Source organism: Parus major, chromosome 12 (assembly GCF_001522545.3).
Source record: "Parus major isolate Abel chromosome 12, Parus_major1.1, whole genome shotgun sequence".
NCBI classification, from domain to species: domain Eukaryota; kingdom Metazoa; phylum Chordata; class Aves; order Passeriformes; family Paridae; genus Parus; species Parus major.
The window spans coordinates 15,481,905-15,502,632 of NC_031781.1; positions in this window are offsets into that span (position 1 = coordinate 15,481,905).

Consider the following 20,728-nt stretch of genomic DNA (forward strand, 5'->3'; position numbering starts at 1 on the left):
GGGAAGTCTGTTCCAGTGCTTTTTTCTGAGCTTTCTTTTCCCCTGGTGCTCTTTCAATTACATTTTCTCTCTGAAAGACTTTGTTATCTAGACTAGTGGACCCATGTAGAACGGTCCAGTTTTTACAGATCTGACCCCAAGTCCCTAAAGCCCTCCTGGTGTCTCACAGACACTGATAATAGAGCAGAGAAACAGGAAATGTTACAGGCTAAAGACAATGGTATCTGTGTCCTTCCCTGCTTGAGAATACTCCCTGAAAGTATTCTTGAAATTAAACAGCCTTTCAAGCATTCTGCAACCTGAAGAACCCCAGCACTGAATTAATGCTGAAGATCAGCTAAAAATGTCTTTTAATGAAAAATGCACTTGGCTCTTGATGTCAAGCCCTTAGGCAAATCTTCCACCAGCTTTACTCCTCAAATAGGAACTGATAGGTCACATTGAGACCCACTCAAATCTTAGTAATGAACGTAAGCAGGGAAGGAGACCTGTCACAAAGATGTCACTGCCTTGCAGTGCCACCCCCAGGCACTCTACAGCTCCTCTTTAATTCTGCCATGGGCAAGTTTATCATTTAGCCCTGGATCCACAGTAAGCAGATTTGTATTCCATCAACTTTCCCTGTTCTTAGTCTAGTCTGGTGACTGATGAGTATGTGTGATAACAGCACTTATGTCTTCACAACACAGCACAACAGTCCAAATACAGCTTTCCTGCTGAGGAAGGCATTTCCACCTCAGCTGAATTACCTGCTCTTTGAGCAGAGTTTGGTGGCATATGTGTTTAAAGCTGCTCAAGAGGAACAACCAGGCTGCAGTGCTTTCCCTCAGCAGCTTGGCTGTATCTCCCCATTCTGTTTGGCCACCAGACTCTCACAGACACATCAGCTAAGCAGCAACAGCCAGTGCAGTGGAGAAGTCTCCCAGTCTGGATGTGCACCTGCCAGAGGCAGCTTCCATGAGCACTTCACTCATCTGGCTTCATTTTCTTCTTTGATTCCCAAAAACTTATGGTCTCAAAAGAGAACAGGAAAACAAAGCAAAACAAATCATTGCAGTTGTTGGTATGCCCTAGAACCGCTTTCTCTTCCTCTGGAAGAGGAGAGAGGGAAGGCTCATAAACACAAGGACAGGGAAATTCTGGCACCCAAAGCTGTAAGACACAAGCCTGAAGTGATATTTTCTGCTCATCTGTGCTGAGATGTGATTATTATAAGACTATCGTGTTCTCAGCTTTTATACTCTCTCAGCACCTGATTTCTAGATGTTATTGTAGCCTATCTCCCTTTCAGCTCATCTCCACTCTGCCTTTGTCTGAGGCGGAAAAAATTATATTCTGCTTACACAAAAGCCTATTCTTTTATTTGGCACACAAAACAAGACAGGGGATAAGAGCCTGTTGGTTTTATTCAGCAAAACTCATCTCATCATTGGCTTCGTTGGTGGATTATAAACAGTTTTCAAATCTACTCCTATAACTGAAACATTTTTTTATATCAATTTTTCTTTTTACTATCATCAGACTACTTTGATTTGTTTACAGCCCTAGCTCTTGTAACCTGTGTCTATTTCTCTGATTTGAGCAGAATTGAATGCAGTTTTCAAAACAGTGGGCCTAATCCTACCATTTTCCCCTACAGATGTTGTATCCATCTAATCTGTGACTTCCACCTCACAATGCTCTTTCCAACAGTGCCTCATTAGAGTCAACACCAGCCTTGGGCAACAAAAAACTGAAACAGCCAACTCTGAAATAATCCAGGTATTCATATATTAGACAAATTAAAACTCATGTTAGATTGTTTCATATTTTTTCTAGTCTTTATCCTTTAGGCACTGAAGGAGAACACGGCAAAAACTTCACCAGCAGCCAGCAAGGCAGGGAGAACAATTGGGACAGGATCAGAACAGGAGAGAGTTACCCACACACATTGTACCTGCTGCCTAGGAAGACTTTCTGGGCTGAAGTTTCTGAATTCACCCCAAAAGAATGGATAGTAAGGGTCAATACCTGCTTTCTGTAGGTACCTCAGTTTCCCTCATCACTGGATTTGACCCACAGTATTTGCTGGTTCAAAATGTTGCTTTGTGGCCCCACTGCTGACTTAAAAATATTTTTCCCCTCAATACTAATTAAATTTTGACTTTTTTGGCTTCTCATTGCACATGATCTGTGAGATCCTGGAGTTAAAGTTGTCCCTCAGAAGCTCTCAGAAGTGTCACTTTGGTTTTGAAAAGTGAATGGCTTTTCTCAACAATATCATCTCACCGTGCATCTAGCAGCAATCTACAAAAAATACTTATAGTGGGACCACAATGCATCCCTTTTTCCACCTTGGAAAAAAGCTGCAAAGGAAAATTAGAGTGAAAAGATTTCTTACAGTCAGTGCTGTCGAAGACCTGGTGGCAAAATTAGGAAGAGCAGCCTAAAGCTGCTAGAATGGTTTAGCCCCAAAACTAAAACTGATTTAACACTGAGTTGTCATTGATTTCTAGTCCTCATGATCTTCCTTTAATATCTTCTTGGAGACCACAGCAGCTCCACCTTTAAGCACTTTCTGTAGCTCTACCATTTGAAGCCTTGACAATTGAAAAGGAGCCCCAAAAAACCAGCCTCACAGAAATGAGAGTAGGTCTGGTCAGTGTGTAACTTCTCCCTTTCACCTGCTGCCCTTCACACCCAGCAGAGTTTTACCAGAATAGACATGAGGAAGTGATTCTTCCCAATTTGCTGTCAGACATGAAAGTCATCTTGTGCCTGAATAATGAGGCACTGATCCCTGCTAACAGCCAGACATTTCTGTAGTCCTCCTCAACCCCCAGCAGCCCTGTTTAAACTGATCTAATTAGTCCCTTGCAATCAAAGGTGGTAGTTTGGGCAGAAGATTTGAAAAAATGGGACTTCACAACTGGTAAAGTTCTTGATCAGGATTATTATAATTTTTTTCAAATCAAACCCAAAGTTTGCATAATGAGGATTTCTGGGAAGATAAGGTCTATTACACAAGAAAACCAGCTGTTCACCATTAATTGACTCCATCCTTCTCAGACACTTTTTCACAGACACCTGGAATCAGGATTTCTGAGCACATACAAGCCTAGCATTAAGTTAAATGAAAATTGAGGAACTGACCTGAAAGCAAAGATTACCAACCTTAACTTTCAATTTATCAGGACCTTGCCATGATTTAAACACAGGCTGCTCTGCTGAAATACAGAGTTTCTACTTGCAGCCTTTGATTTTCTTCACTGCTCTAGAATGCAGAGGTTAAATGTAACGTGTTGAAAGCACCCTGCACACCCCTGACGTAACTTTCCTCAGCAGTTAGCACTGAAACACCCTCAGGCACAGGGGAGCCCATCAAACATAACCTACAGAGAATTACATTAGGGTTGGAAAAGGCCTCCAGGATCACCAAGTCCAACCACGAACCTAACACTGCCAGATCCACCACTAAACCTTGTCCCTGAGTGTCACATCCACACCTTTTTGAGCACTTCCAGGGCTGGTGATTCCACCAATTCCCTGGCAGGCTGTTCCAATGTTTACCCAGTGTGAATGATAGCACCAATTCAGTTTCAAGTTTGTGCACTAGAGAGAAAAACTTGCAGAAGCAAATTGGTATTAAACCCCTGTCTGGACAGCAGAAAATCCACATCTCACTCAAGACTCACATCTAAAGTGAGTCTGTACAATGGCTGTGCTGATCATTTCCTTAGGTTTTAGAGAAATGAACAACTTTAACTTTACAGACTTCATGGTTGCTTGATCTCACTACAGTAAACAGCTCCATATTTTTCCTTTTCATGTTTTATCCTGAAGCAACAGAGCATTACATTAATTGACTTGTCTTATTAATTCAATAAGCTGCTTCCAAGATGAAATGCTTAGCTATGCTTGCTTGTTTTTGGCACTTTTTGGTTGTTGGAAGAAAAGCTTTAAGGCTAGAATTGCTCTGATGTTTTCCACAGTTCACTGAATAATTTTATGCACTACTGAAGATTTGCCACATTTGGAATTACTGCAAACTGCTACTTTTTCATCGTATTATAATTTAATTCACACTTTTAGTATGATAAGAAAACATTTAACAGTTTGCATATTTGAGAAGTATATTTGTTCTGCCATAAAGTTGTGGTTAAGAATTCATTATGGGTCACTCATTTCTAGGATTTGTAATTTGGACTTAAGATACATTTAGAAGATTAAAGATGACATAGAAGCCACCCCATTCAAATGAATTATATGCAAGAAATCCAGGGAGAAAAAATTGACCTTGCTGTAAATATAGGGCAAAAATAATTTATTGCCAGCTTGAGTGAGATTGAGAATTTTTTACTATTTCAGCAAGATATTGGAGGAGAGGTGAAATTATTTTAAGCTCTAAAAAACCCCATTATTCCTTAAGGGGAAAATATTCATGTAACTATGTAGATTCTTAGATTTCAACTTCCTTAGGAAACATGAACTCTTGGTTTGCCTTTCAGCTGGTGAAAATGTTGATTTTTTTTGTTGATTTTTTTTTTTTTTTTAATCTGTGCTGGGTAAAAATGATCATTTTTTTCACTGAGTTTTTTCTTTTTCAAGAAGTCTGGCCAGGGGCTGGCTATACACTTACCTTGCCATCCATCATCCAAGGTGGAGCTTGCTCAGGGAAGACACACCTGGCAGTGACACGAGGCTTATTCCACTTGTAAGAATCACCCTCAGCAGCCATGGTTGGTGTCCCCTTGGTGTCCCTTAACATCTCTGTGTCCTTTGGAGGGTCCTGTCACACAGTCTGTTGTCCTAGACATAAATATCTCTCTCCATTTTATTGCTTGGACTTGGAGTGGAACCTCACAGTGAGGTCTCTGCAGGGTAACTGTGGATATTCTCCCTCTGCTTTCTCACTGCCAGGACCTGTGGGACCTCCACCCCCCCAGTGGGAAAAGGACTGAGTGAGAGAGCCCCTGACAAAGCCCCAAAAAGGCAGTGCTACAAAAGGAGTCAGTCCCTAGAAAAACACTTCAGCTCCTGGCTGTAGGAAGGCATGGCTGAAACAAATGTCCTTTACCCTCCTCCTCACCCCAGAGCCAGGGACAATCCCTGCTGCAGCAAACCCAGCCTGGTAATCACAAGGTTTTGAGTTAAAGACTTCACTTGCAGTGAGGTCCTGTTTTTAAATGAAGGTTATTGATCAAGTTTCTGGCCTTAAGAAAAGAAATCAAGACATAATTTATGCTCAGAGCGACCTGTAGGTGTTTGCACAGCAATTAATACCCACAGTTATGGTAATGCAGCTGGACACAAGGCAATTGATCTTTTCCTTGAAACTTTTTGCCCTTACAGCCACTACCTCTAACTCCTCATTATGTGTCCCCATACTCATTGCATTTCAAAATTATCACACTAAGCAAAGCTCAATGCGCTGTTTAAATGAGTAAGGAACATCTGGTGAGCTGAGACTACTGGGACTCCATGGACAGATAAAGTTGTAGCACTTTTCCTCTGTATGTGGAAATGCATTGTAAATTAAATCTGCAAATCGTCTGAGAAGGCACAGGTCAGAGAGGAGGTGGAGGAGCACCATCATTTGTGCCAAGGTCAAATTCCACTCAGCTTAGCTTAAAGCCAGTGCATTTTCATGCATTCAGTCACAAACCTTTGTACTGTTCACTCATTATTTTGTACCTTAACAGTTTTCTAAAGGTGCTTGGGACATCCTACTTTGGCCATCTCAAAATAAGTGCCAAATATACTATAACACTGACAAATCTTGTGACTGTGAAAATATTTCTCTCCCAATCTTATTTTTTATTCTTCTTTCATTTGCTTTAAAGAAATGTGGGATAAAACTGATATCTCAACCTAGAGCTGCCTGAGACTGAACCGCTGCCTGCTGGTCTACCTTGGTTAAAAAAAAAAAGTAAAACAACAAGTTGTGCAGTAGACCATCTGCCACGAAACATAAATGTCTTGTAACAGCAATAAGCCAAGAGCCATGAACCACTTAGCCTGAGGGAGAGGATGTTTCAGCAGGGTGAGCAGCAAGGAAACCCTCAAAGAGACGGGTGTCGCTCCCATGGAGCTCCAGCTGCAGCGGCATTGGAGGCCAGCTCTCCACAGCCTGCAGAATTCCCACCCAGCCCAAGAGCTCCTGCTGTGTCACCTCTTCACCTCTGCATTCATGGACAGAGCTCGAGCCCTTGGGAACACGGGAGTCACTTTTGTTAGCTCTGCTCTGTGCTCAGGGGTCCCACACACCCCCTGTGAGGATGTGACTGCACTTTCTCACCAGCTCCGTGCCAGGACAGCCCTGACCTGCTGCCACCGTTTGTGTGACACAGAACAGGACTGCTCATATGTTGGTAGGGCTAAGTTCCCTGCAGGAAGCAAGGAGAGGGCACCACAGGCTGCTGGGGCTATGGTTTTGTTGATCAGAGCTGCTGCTGGAAGTGATGCCACAGATGTGCCAGTCTCCATCGTTCCTGCTTTGTTCCCATCCCACACGAGTGTTTTCAGGACCTTCACACACATTTTGGCTTTAGTTTTTGCATCACAAAAGGGTAAAAGACAACTGGGAGAGCACAGCCTTCATCTCTGAAAGAAATTTTACTCCTCCTTTCTCCTAAAAGCATCAAAACAGCCTTTATTCTATATCAAGACTTACACCTGTCAGGACTTACTCTGGCACGGCTTCTAACCACAGCCCCAAATGTGAAACCTGACATTAAGATGAACCAGTAGGACATTTCCAACTATTTACTCTGGAAGAGAGCTAACAACAAAAGACAAGCAGTTTTCAAGAAAAGTTAGGGTTAGCTCATGTCACAGCAGCTAAGGAGTATCATTTGAAATCCCCAAAGGGAGTGCTTAAGAAAACATCCCTGCTCTTGTTACCATCTCAGGAGGAAGCAGCAGGAGCATGACACCTTTGCCTTGTTGGTGCAATGATGGTACTGAGAGTATGGCAAGGCTGAGTGCTAATTGTTCACTGGGTGATCAGTGATATTCCCAGGTGGCTGCAAAGGCAGAGGTTGAAAGGGGAAAAACAATTCTTTGGATTTCTCAAGAAATCATAAAAACAGAGGCATGAATGAAAGGAGTGTCAGGACTAAACCTGCAGATGGCTCCAATGGCAGGGAACATTTATCTGAAAGCCAATAAAAATGTGCCTGTCTCCTGTTTTCCCAGGCTGTATAACGTCACCTAGATGAGTGTTTTCAGCTCAGACAAGTGGATGCAGGAGGGCACATCTGCTGCTCAGCACAGCATGGCACAGCTGCCACTGCTCTTCCAGCCCCATGCAGATCCCACAGGGAAGGAATGGCACCCAAGGCTTTGGTTGTATCACCCCAGCCTCTTCCTCCCACTCTCCCCATTGTCCCCATGAGGATCATCAATTTGGCTGGTCCTTTTCTGGACCTGTCCATCCGTTCCCAGAGCTCCCACACTGGGATGTGCCAGCACCTCACTGTCCTGTGTGCAAACTAATTCCCTTTAAAATTCAGCCTCATTCACAAGGTAGCCATAGTCCTGATTTTGGAGGACAGGAGCAGCTGCATCTCCCACTCTCACATTTGGTTACCCACATCCAGGTGTTCCTCAAACTTCTTCCCTCAAATCCACAAGCTTCCAGCCCAACCCTTCCATTTGTTGCTGTATCTAGGGATATATTATTTCTATGTTACTAGCCCAAAATCCATCTGAGGACTTGGCTTTGATTTCCCTCAAAAAAGCACTTCAGCACCTGGTCTTTACCTACCCAGCATGCAGGTTTGTGATATGGATGAACAAATCTTCCTCTCCTTTGAGCAGAGCTCAGTGTGGCTGAGGAAAGGAGAGCAAACATGCCCCACATCTGGACAGAAGACATCTGCTGCCCCAGGAAGGGCTGGCACTCACTTGATATCAGCTGAAGGCCATGAAGGATGGTGGAGAATCACTCTTGGATTTTCCAGCAAGAGATTATCTGGCATAGCTGATAACAATCCCTGCCCAAGGGCAAAGTGACTGGTATTAACCTAGCTGCCCTCTCAATGCCATGAAAAATAATTCCATCCTTTGTATATTCCTAGAAGAAGGAAGAAAAAAGCCAGAAACAAAGTGCTTAAAAACCTGCATTTGTCAGACTGATCCTGTTTAATTAAACAGGAAATTGCAGGGCAACTAAATCAATCTTTACAGAGAAAAGCTGTTTCTCTGTTTACAGAAGAGAAACTTGTGGTGATTTATCTTAAAGAATGTAATTGCCTAATGATTAATAGTGACCAGAGACAGGAGGAAATGAGAAGCAGGAGTGACTTCTCTTGGTGTGTGAAGCATGGCAGAGCTATATGCCCCTGCCACAGGGAGCATTAAACAAGAAAAATTTCCTGGTTTGTACCAGGAACCTGCTATTCTTCTAGTTCCTTATTTTGATACAGAAGTTATCACCACTGGAGAAATCCAGATATGCTATTGGACATTAGGAGATTTGGGTCCAGGTATACATTTGTTTTTTAATTTTCTGCTCATGATAATTCAAAATCAGATTTTGAACTACCCATCAATTACCACTGAATTACCCATTGAATTATCCATGAGAGATCTTCCCCACCCCTTTCCTGCAACCTGCCTTGGAAACCAGTGTGCTTCACAACTGCATTGTACCTCAGTGAACACCACAATGAAGTGTCTCAAATAATTCTGCAGTCCCATCCTTGGGGGTTTCATCCTGGTTCTGGATCCTGCCCTGGCTGCAGGACACCTGAGGACGAGGCAGGAACTGAATCCAGATCAGCTACATCTTAGTGCAGGGCCCCAAATGTTAAATACCACTTTCCAATCCAAAAGGTGTCTGCTCACAGCTTTCCAAGAGATATATTAAATTTTCTGGTCACTAATGATGGCTCAGAAATGGGGCTTAGAAATGTGGGTTTCTCACACAGAATAACAGATACTATGGCTGCAGAGGCCTGGCAGGACAGTAAGACATCCCTCACCTCCATGATTGCATTCAACAACAGATCAAAGCAATGTCCTTGAATTTAAATAGGGAACAGGTGATGGCAGTACCTCTGCAGGGAAGGCAAACAGAATCACTTGTCAGAGGAGCAGCACACTCTGGGGTGCAGAGCATGGAGCAGGGCATCCCAAACAGCACAGGGAAGTGGGGTCTGCTCAGCCATAATTCTGACTGAAGGCACACAGCCACTCTTGTGTGGGACTTGAGAGTTTGACAAACCACAATTCAATTCTAGAGCACTCAGTGGTGTCATCAACATCCCCTACAGCCACATACAGAAATCCCACTGCAGCCCAACACAGAGGGGCCATCCATGCCATCCCTCTCACCTCACCAAGCAGATTTAACAAATGGAAACACTTTCTGTTCACTTGGTGAAGGTGAGGATAAGACTCTAGCATTTTACAGAGCCATAGATTTTTGATTGCTTATGAGGAAAGGCAGGCAGAGTTCTCACAAACCAGTTAAAAAGCCCTCAGTAGTGAAACCTCATGGTTTCAGAAAATGAGGATTATTTATTATAAGTCTAAGGTGGCTTGCACCGGGATGAAGATTTGAAAGACCTGTAAGACCTCTGAAAGAGGTGTCTTCAACTTGGCCAGAGTGTAAGAGATGCAATTTTACAAGTGTTTCACTATTTTTCTGTTGTAGCTGAACTGAGACAACATTCTGCTTGTTTTCTCAGCTCAGTCAAGATTCATCTGCACCTCCAGTGGGACTATTCTGACCCTGACAGTTCATGCTCTCTCCCAACAAAAGTGTCTTGCCAGCATTTCAGTGCCTTACACTAAAGCACCATGTTACTCTCTCAGCTACACAATTTTTCCCCATTTCCTTTAAATGACTCAAGGAAAACCTGCTCTCAGTATCTTGCAAAAAGAAATCTTTAACCCATAACCTTTTTCTGCTTTACTGACCTAAAATTCTCTTGCCTGTAAGGCAGACTCCCATTTTAGAGCATCTATCTCCATAATTTAGGGAAGGTCATAAAACATTGTCCAAGCATATCCACTCTCTTTTCCCATAGATCATTTTCTGATCTATAGGCAGCATCCCAGCTACCTGTTTGACAAGTGCTTTTGTTCCTATGCCTGCATATGAAGTAACCCATCTAGACTAATGTCCACAGATTGCAAATTCCACAAATTCCCTGTTAAATTCTAACCACTGTAATTACTCAATCCTAAATACTCTCATTTCTTCCTCTGTAGGGTCCAAAAATATCTAGCACATGAGGATCTCACAGCCACCCTCACTGATCCCCTGTCACCACTTAATTGAATTATAACACCGTAAATAATCTGGAGGCTATCTCAGAGGCACCCCATTCAATTTTCAGGGATGTTGCCTGGTGGGTGACCTATTTGGAGAGGTGTAGACAGATTTCTCAGGATTTTCTTCAAGCTGATTATCTCCATAGTCCCTGATGGGTCTTTGTTACAAAAGAATTACCAAAAAAAATAAAAAAAAAATTAAAAGTGCTATTTAATTTATTAACAGCTAGTCCCCAACCAAATTCCCACAGTGGAGAAACACTGAGTAGATAAACCTAAACTTCTGGAACTGAGAATGTCAAGACAGCAAAGTGTTTTAAGATGGGGATCTGAATCTTGCAGCTAAAGACCATCTTCAGGCAATGCGTGGATTATGCAGGGATACAAATGCATGAGGCACTTAGTGCCAAGTACCTCCTGGCTTTCACAAGCAGAATCTCCACAAAAAGAAGATTTCCACCACAAAGAGATGTTTCCAGGTATACAGGCAGAAACAAGGTTGCTTATTTGAATTAAGCGTTCTGAGGGCATTAAGGCTAATCCACCGGCAGCAGTAGGTCTGCACTTCAGGCAGATGGAGTGCTTGTGCTGTATTGTAGCCCTCATCCTCTCAGCACAAGCTATTCAGAAAATTGCTCTTCTCTTTGCTTGCCCAGCTGCTCCAGAGGTGCTGCCACACTTGTCAGACAATAGATGTGGTATGGGAGCAGTTCAGAGCCCACCCACACACCCACGAGTGGTGGTGCATTAAACAGAGCTCTGCAGAGCAGGTCTGCACAACACACATCTCCTTTTGTTATCAGCTCTGCCAGTCTGTACGTGACACCCAGCTGGGTGCTGTGGGTGACACCCCTGAGGGATGGGTGCCATCCAGAGGGACCTGGATGAGCTCAAGGAGTGGGCCCATGTGGATCTCACGAGGTTCAACGAGGCCAAGAGCAAGGTCCTGTGTCTGTGTCACTACAGGCTGGGGCATGAAGGGGTTGGGAGCAGCCCTGCAGTAATTTGTCTCTCTTCCAATGTGACCAACTCAAACCAAAACAAGACACTGTAGCCTGACTGCATGCACACTAATTCAGTGTAACACATCTACTGAAACCTCACACATCTGCTGTGGTTACAGAGCAGGTTAGAACCCTTCCAGGCACGGTGCTGCCTCTCAGGGACACAGTCCAGCACCAGCAGTGCTTTGTCTGCTTAACCACACACACTGGTGGGGCAGCTGTGCCTTGAACCCACTGTATTCTCCAGATGTTTCCCCTTGCATTGCTCCTGCCTGTCCTCTTATATGGATCCAGCAGGAAGGGATGCTGCTTGGACTGCAGCACCAGTGCTGGTGGCTCTGGTTGCCATGACTTGGAGCTGAGGGGTTTGGTTTCCTCTGTCCTTTCTCCCTGTCTCTGAGTCTGCCTCTCTGAGTCTTCCACACATGGAAGCAGGGATGTGTGCCTGTGCTGCCAGAAGATCACAGAGCTGTTGAGACTCGATGTTTTTCCCAGCCCCTCTGCTGCTCTCTGTATGTTTTTGTGTAACCAGAAGCCATTGAAGCCTGATGTATTAATACATAATCCCTACACTGGGAAGCAGCAAGGTCTCCCCTCCTGCTGCTCATAGAGTACCTTTACATCTTCCCTGCTTCCCACGGAGGGGTTGGGGAAAAAAGCCAAGGCTCAGGAAAGATTCTGCTCTTTTTGCTTTCCCATCAAGCACAGTTCTCTGCATGTGTGAGGTCTCACAAGGAGTGTGAGCCAAGCCTCATCCTCATCCTGACCTTCAATTAAAGAAAGAGTGAGCAGCGAGCCTCAGTGAGCACCAGGACCACACCAAAGCCCGGAGTTATCAGTGTGGCTGTCCACAGCAAGCTCCCAGGAGCTCTCTAGTAATATTTAGAAAACAAGGACAAACAAACCCAAAAGGAACCCCTGTGCCCGAATTTCTGATTAAATAATACTAAAGTGCATGTAATCCAAAGTGCTGTATGCCAAGGAACCTGGAAGCTGGGCAGTCTCTGGGAAGCAAGAGTGTCCCCTGCTCTCAGCCAGGAGACAGGAAGGGCTGCAGGAGCAGCTGTTTGGGGCCAGAGAAGGCATCCAACCAGAGAACACTCAGGAGACAGAGCCTGGAGCAGCAACACCCAGTGCTCATCCTCACTGGCATCTCCATGTCACCAGTTTGAGTGAATTTCTGCTAACTTCCTCAGAGGTTTTACCCAGCCCAGAGGTAAATGCTACACCAGATCAGGGTTTGCAACAGATCAAAACCTTCTTTCCAAAGTTTTGGGAGCTCCTGGGGTATAGCTGAGGCTCGGTATACAGCTGACCTGCACACAGAGGAGAAGACATTTTCAAGTGCAAATTCCACATATTCAATTATCATCCACCCAGTGCTGAGCCACGTGATGGAAGGGATGGAATGCTCTGGGTACCTGTCTGGCTTTACCTCTCTGGGGTAGGGAAATCCCTACTCTGCCTCTGTGTTCTGCATCACTGAATTCCCACAGCAATGGGGTCAGACACATCTGTCTCATAAAGGAGAATTAAACTGGGTTACCAATTTAAAAATACACTCATCCTGTTAAAGAAAGTAAGCAAACACTCTCCACTGAGTGATTGATGTGCTGGGAAGTTACACAGCCTAATGAAGAGCACTATGAGCTGTTGGCATTATTACATTTGCTGTGACCTTAAAAAGGAATAGCTCCAGTTGTCTTTGGAGTACAGCTTTGTATGCTCTTGGATTTCTAATACTAACAGCAGCACAAAATCCAGCGCTGATTAAAATCATAGAAGCTTTTGCTTCTACACCGAGGAAAGAGTGAGAATGGATTGCATTACAGGCATTTTGACAGAAAAAATATTTGGTTTCAGAGAGGGAGATATAACGTGTCAGTCCCCTAGTCAGAGAGCAGACAGGCAGGCTTCCACTCCAGCACCATTTCAGCAAAGTCTGGTTTGACTCCTTTGCACATTTCACAGCACGTGAAACTGGGCAAACACCTCCAAAAGCCCTTTTGCAGATCCTCCTGGTGCAAATGGTCAGACAGGGCACAGTGGACAGGACTGCAAGTTAAAATAAGGTCTGTGCTAGCAGCATGGCCCAGGAAGAGCTCATCCACCGTGGGTTCACCATGAGGGAGCAGTGCAGGAGGCTGCCTGGGTGGGGCTGTGCAGCAGCAGGAACTGCACAGGATGCCTCATACAGAGCTTTGTTCCTCCCCCTGATACCATCTCCATGGTGTCCCACAGGGAAAAAAGGGGATTGCTAAGAGTTTCCCACAGCAGCAGCCCCTTGAGCATCCCTAGCCCAGCTTCCTGAGATATTTCTCATTCCATAACCAGCAAAAATGGTTGGGTTTGTAACCCAGATTACCAGAAATTTCTCTGTGCAGCCATGCCTACGTGAACATGGGTTACCCTTACATCAGGTTACTTAACCTCCCAGGGTTGCTGTGAAAACAAATTCAGTTCAACAAAACCTGTTTCAAAGACAGCAGCAAATTCCAATTGCATTTCCATTTCTGTAGAGAGGCTGAGGGTGATTATTGTGCATCTAATGTCAGTATTCAACTATAGGTGACTAATTATACCAGAAATGAAACAAAGTCAATACATTTCCAACTTCATTGGCTTCCAGTTGGGGCTTTACTAAACAAAAAAGAAAAATAAAGATGAGGTTTGTCTGTTTGAGATTGAACTAGAAGATTTAAATGCACATTTTCAGACTTTATACCATTCTTTCATATTTAATCTTTCTTTTTCCAGTGCTGTTATAAGCTTTCAAGTGATCACAATGCCTGAGTCTTAAGATACTCATTTGTTTGGGAAAGTATATGGGAAGATTTCAGGAAAGAGAAAGTTAGGTTTCACCTGCTTTCTCCTAGAGAAGAAGAATACAATGTTATAATTAAATATATTTTTAGAAGACTGTCTGGTAAAGCATATTTCTGCTGTTATTGAGAACATGATGGTGCTTTTCCCTCTTATATTATCTAGAAAATTAATTATTTCCCTTGTCCATTGTTTTTAACAAAATGTCTTTGTTTCTATCAATATGAAATGTCAGACTGAAACACGCAGATATTTGCTTTGGAGTAAGCACAATATTACTCACAGCTCCATTCAAAGCATTAAAGAACATAATAGTGTTAACTATAATTAGATTATTTTCCAGAGAGTTAGAAAGATTCATTGTAAAGCAGGGGTTTTCATAAGAAAACAGAAAGACTTACTTTATCAAATAACTCTGCACAAAATAATTTTGAAGCATTAACTCCCTTTTGTGCCTTGGCTTTAATTATTGTCTTTTTGGCTTGGTAATGTGCAGATTCCAATTATCACATTTTAACAACATAATAGATGACTCAACAGACAAATGTGGCTTCAGACTACAGAATTATCTTATCTCACTGCTGCTCCAAACCTCCTGAGCCCACAGCACATATTACAATTACCCTTGAGGACCACCCCTTACCTTCTGCATGGCCCAGGAGCACCAGATGCAGATTTCCTCCACAGAAATTCTTCCTTTCTGTGCACACATGGCATCCTGGCCAGCACCTCTCAGGGCTCAGCATTTCACTCCTTCCCTGGACAAGGGTGGCACAACACTCTTGCTAAAACAGTTCTCCCTCAGTGCTGTAGGCTTAAAAACACCTGTAGAGACATTACAAAGGTGCATCTTCCTGACACAAAACAGGCAGGCCATCACAAGAAATCATATCACCAATTTCATCAGCTATTTCTGAGCAAGCAGGTGATCATGGCCTAAGTTATTTTATTCCAGGAAGTCTCTGTAATTGTCTGTTGTGTTTTCCTACACCTGAGGTCTGTGTCCTAATGGATGCTTCGTGGACAGCTCACCTGGCATCTGGATCAGAGACTGAAGCCTCTATTGACCTGTTTGGTTTGAAGTCAGGGCTGATCATCATTGTATCTGACAAGGTTTAAGAAAACCCAGATAAACAGAAGCTGATAAACTGCTTGCTGGTATACACCTGGCACTTTTGGGCTTACAGGATTTATAGTGCCTGTTTCATCTCCAGTCTTCTTGGAAATTAGAAGAAACTCAGGAAATCTTGAAATGTAAGATTTAACACAACTTCAGCACTAAATTGAAGGACTCTGCACATTTCAATGGTTATATTGTTATGGAAGCAAGTCCTTTTTTTTTTGGGGGGGGGGAGGTACTATAATTATTTCCAGTCATATGACCTTTTAATTTTCAAAATTAAATTCAAAAATCCTTAAGGTATGCTGTTACCTATAGGAAATCCCATCACTGTGGTTCTTCACAGCTGGTCTGGAAAGCAAGATATACTCACTGGTGTACTTTATCTCACATCCAGCTGGACATTGTAGCTGAATCAAATTCCTCAGTATTGGCCTGGGTCCTTAAATAAATATCTTTTCAGTTCTTTTCTACCTCCATGTGTAGAGAAGAACTGAAAAGATATTTATTTGAACTCTCCATGTGCACTGAAAGGATCAATCTCACACCTTAATGGCTTGCAGGAAGGGAATTTTAAGTAAGAAAACACTGTTGAGCCCTAGAGTTGTGCTGGGTAGCTCCTGAGGGTAACCACAGTCAAAAAAAAAGGAGAAAGGAAATTTCAAAATCTTTAAGTCAGACCAGAAAATAAAACTTAAGTCTAAACCAGGATTTAATTTGAGAAACTCATCAACACTCTTGATCTCTGGCACAGATGAGGGTACTTTTGCAAGGTCTCTGGGGAAAAGGTTGTGGGTTAGTGCATCCCTGTTTGGCTGTCAAGTGCTACACCATCAACTATGAAAGCATCTTTCAGTTCTCTCAGTTCAAAGGGCTGAGGAAATTGGTGACAGACCTGCTTAGCAATGGCTCCTGTTTTGGAAAAGATGTTCAATGCTCTCTACTGGCATATTCCACATTTCACCCCTCCCTAGCAGTGACACTGCTCACAGCAGAGGAACCTGCCCCAAGCCATGGGGCCAGCCCTGAGTGTCACCTCACTGAATTACATGGGCAGCTTTACCTGCACCCCAGGCTGTTCCTGGAACTCTTCCATTCAAATGGACAAGGCCCAAATCAGCTTGCCTTGCAGGACTTCTGCCCAAGCTTCTGTGGCTGCAGATACATGAACAAATCTGCATCAGAGAGAGATGAGAGCAGCAGGAGTAATGATGCTACCGCTGGCAGTGAGCTAAATTCCATGTGTCAGCACTGGGACTTCACAGTAGCACTGGCGTGGAAATTGGATTAGTAGCTCCAACTAAACAGAGCTTAAGCCATTATAAAGTCAGTGGGAGGTTCTGATTGACCTCAGTGGGCTTTGGATCAACTCCCAGGAAGAAAATGACCGAAGTAGACAGCGTTACTGCAAAACGCTGTTCCTAGAAGACTTCCTTGCCCATGACAGAAGTGTTTCTAGTGAACAGCTCTCTAATGGAGAGCCTGGGGTACTGGGAGGATTGTCTGGCTGGTTTTTGAAGGCAGCTTCTTGAGCTGCTGGCTCTTGAAAGCAAGTGCCAGACAGGGAGCAGATAGTCTGGTCTAGTCCAATCTTCCTTTTACTGTGACCTATTCAACTCTAGGTATTTTTAACCAAATTTTCTCACAGTTGTTTTCCTTCTCTTGAAGTCCCCAGATAGGACCTCCAGAGAGTAGGGGGCTGGAGGGTTTTTGTGAGCACTAAGCAAATTCTCTTCTCTTCTTCTTCTACCCTTGCTGTCAAAGCAGAACATGATGCCACTTGAGATGAACAAATGGAAACTGCCACCTAAACTTTTGGACAGCTACCTCTTTTTGGAAAAACAAATACAGTGAATATATCAACTTGAACCTTGACTTTCATTTTCCAAACCTGTTAATTAACCGGGGGGGAAAAAATATGTTTTGTGAGCACCAGATTCCCTCACTACTCACACTGTACAGAAAAGAAAGACATGGTCCAAAGCCTGCCATTAAATGTTTCTCATGATTGCTTGTTGTTAGAAGGGAGCTGCAGCTATGCTAATACAGTGTGCTCTCTACAAAAAACCCTGTAATTGGGACAAGGCAGCCACAAAGCTTCCCGCAGCTGGCAGGAATTGTGACTGTTCTCTTCAGCTTTAATCATGGCTTTTAAAGCAGATCAGTACCAGCAACAATTAGCCTTTTAGATTGGTCTCAGAAATTACCATTTTTAAAATATGGTGACTCTGCAGGCACAAACCCAAAAGCTCTAAGCTCTGCATAAAACAAGCAGCCACACACCCTGACTTGTTTGTCACTTGTTTGGTTGCTCCTTTGTTTCTGCAGAACTGTGGCTCTAAAAAGCAGACAATCTTGTACAGATTTTCAAGAGGAAATAACTTTAGCCACCTCCTTTTCCTCAATAAACCCACCCTTCGAGACAGCTTCTGCTCTGAAGGACTGTCTGGCACTCCGGCTGTGTACGAGGAAAGGGAGGCACGGCCATGTGGTGGCTGATGCCTGAAAAGGTTGCTGGTTCTTAAAGGAAAAACTTTGAATCTTACTTAGTAGGAAAGGATTGAAACAGAGACGTTCGGAATGGAGACATGAGAGAACAAAGAGGTGAAATAAACAGGAAAGTTTTCATTCCAGCAAAGGTCTCTGAAGATCCCTGTGGGGAGGATATGGAAAGCAGAGTGGGAATAAGAACAAGCACCTCATTAGAGCAGATGGTGGGGAGTGTGGGTTGCTGTTGAGGGGGTCTTTCAGTGCACCTCCACAAACAGCAGCAGTCAGTCTGACAAGGCTGGAGAGAGCTTCTTTTGCTCATATCTGCCTCTGCTAAGCCACTCAGAAGCTTCTGTCTGCACAGCAAGGTTACTCGGTGACCCTCACATCTTTTGTGAACCCTCTGTGTTAGCCACACAAGCCCTGGCATACAAAACCGGGTATCCCTATCTGAGATCTCTCTCCCTACTCCGTGCGGGATTACAAACGCCTCATTCCTTCTTGGAGGGTTTGCCAGTACAGCAACACAAAGGAGCCTTTTCAAGATCTGGCCTTTGTGCCTCAGGGCTTAATTCTCTGATGCTACGACTGCTTTGTACCACTCTGGCTTACAGAGTCTTTAAAGTACAAGTGTAAGTGCACTCGGATGTATCTCCGTGTCAGGTGGTAACAGGATGTTTCTCGCCTACCTCAAAGCACGACGGAGCGGTGTTATCAACCAACACTTCCACGGGGCTTTGATTTCCCTCAAAAAAGCTCTTTTACATCGGCACTCCTGCCTCGGTCTTACTGAAGGCTGCTGCAAACCCCACACGAATCTCCACAGCAGCACATCCCTGGCAGACCAGCTACCGGCCAGCTTCTTTATTCCCAAAACTTCATCGCCTGTCTCACAAGCTGCACTCAGAGGGTCTGGAAATGAAACGTGGATGTCTGTGGCACACATGAGCAGCCCACAGTCTGCTCCACGTTGTCCTGCTTCTATGAAAACAACAGAAAGATGATGTTCCCTCGACCAAGTTTTCCAAGCAACGCAATTAAAAAACGGCCAAAGGATAAAATCCATATATATAAGAAATACTGTCAAAATCCTCAGCCCAAGCAGCATATCCATAAAGAATTCTGATATTTCCTTGCTTTATTTCTGCCACAAAATCATTTTTCAACACCATAATTTGTCTTTTTCTATACTCACTATAGATGTAGGAAGAAAATAGTTGGAGCCTCAGTTACAGGAGGCTTTCAAAGAAGCAAAGGAAAATCAGTTTTATGGAGCAATCCTGCTTGATGAATAACATGTGGAGCTTAGGCTGAGCCTTTCATCTCCATGGGCTGCACGGACATGTGGACAGCAGTGCAAAGTACCCACTTTGTACTTCAAGCCTGTCACACATCCGCTCAATCAAATGGCATTGAAAGGTGGAAATGCTGATTTTGTCCATGATGTCTGATAATGGGTTTAACACCTCCCTGGGAAAGTGCAGTAGGAACTGGCAGGAATATAAACCTAATATTTCCCAAGGTCACACTTTGCTTTTAAAATGGGACTTTTTGCTGCTGTAAATAGGGTGAATGCTGAGCCAGAGCCATCATTAAGGTTTGCATGTTCTACACTGCCCATTACTACACTTGTCTACATCAAAATCTGCACACAGCAGACACAGCAGGAGTCTGATAAACCAAACGTTTCTGAATGCAGTTTAACGCTGGGCTTTCAATTATTCCCACTTTATGAGGCAATGTGCATTAGCAGTAAACCAAAAGGTACCTTCACCAAGGAGGATGTGCCAAGGATAAATGCTACTGGAATAACTGTGAATGATTCCTATTATAAATAGCAAAGCAGAAGGAAAATGTGTTTATTTCAAATGCTAAAATCAGCCTCATTTCCACCCCATAACTCCAAGGAGCCAGAAAGCATCATTTTTTTTTTATGTATTTGTAATAACTAACAAGTGAGTAGGATGGAGCACAAGCAAATGACTTAGTGCTTGTGTTAGCCTTGCCCAGCTGACCCACCTCCTCCCTACTCACCAATTCCCAAATATCACATTTGAGGCACACATCCTCTTCACTGCCCTGTCTTCACTCTTAAGTCTTTCTCCTCATTTGTGGTAACTCCTAGAAACGCCAGCACCAAGCACTAAAGGGAGCATTTTAACAGCAAATTCAGGAGCACTTGCCTGTAACAAGAGCAGAGCCTTATTCAGAGCTGTATGGCTCTCGTGGATGTGCAGTTGCTGAAAATGTATCAAGTGGGTGCTGTTGCCTTGATGTTCTCTTTTTATGCCATTCAGCAAAATTTAGATTCAGAATTCCTGTCCCTGGCAAAATGAGAAGCTTTTTTTGACCCTTCCCATCCCAAAATGGAGTGGAAAACATCTCAAAAAGTTGTATTTTTGAGACTTGCAACCTGTTTTCAGGAAGGAAATAATGTAGGTTGTCGCACCAACTGTCCTTGCAGGCTCACACAAGGTGAAGTTTTGTGTCTCATTTAGGCAGGTTTTGTTTCTCTGTGTTGCACAAAGGGCATGTGGCTCTCAGAGTAGACAGGCTGTGGTGTTTGGTGGGAAATTATGTCCTTTAGATCATCAAGATCTCCTAAGTATGTTTTCTTTATCATGATTCAGGTTTTATACACAGTCCTTGTCTAAACTTCACAAAGTTCTCTTCTCAGAAAATCTTTTTATTTTTTTTATCCCAGAAATAACTGATTAAAAATTTAACATCTTGTGAAAAATTCAAGAAAAACTGTTCTTTATAATTAAAATTTTAATTGATATCTGCTTGAATATGTTATCCAATTCATTATTGAAATTCTATTTTTACTAAGCTTTCTTATTAAAAAAAAAAATGCATGGTTTCATTATAAGAAATGTGACAGGTCTGAATGTCTTCAAATGAAAATTATTTTGCATAATGAATTGTGTGGCATTCAAGCCAACCTCATTGTCTGCTCTCATATCTGATAATGCCATGTGGTACAGACAGCCTCTCACATCCATAGAAACACAATATTTGACACCAC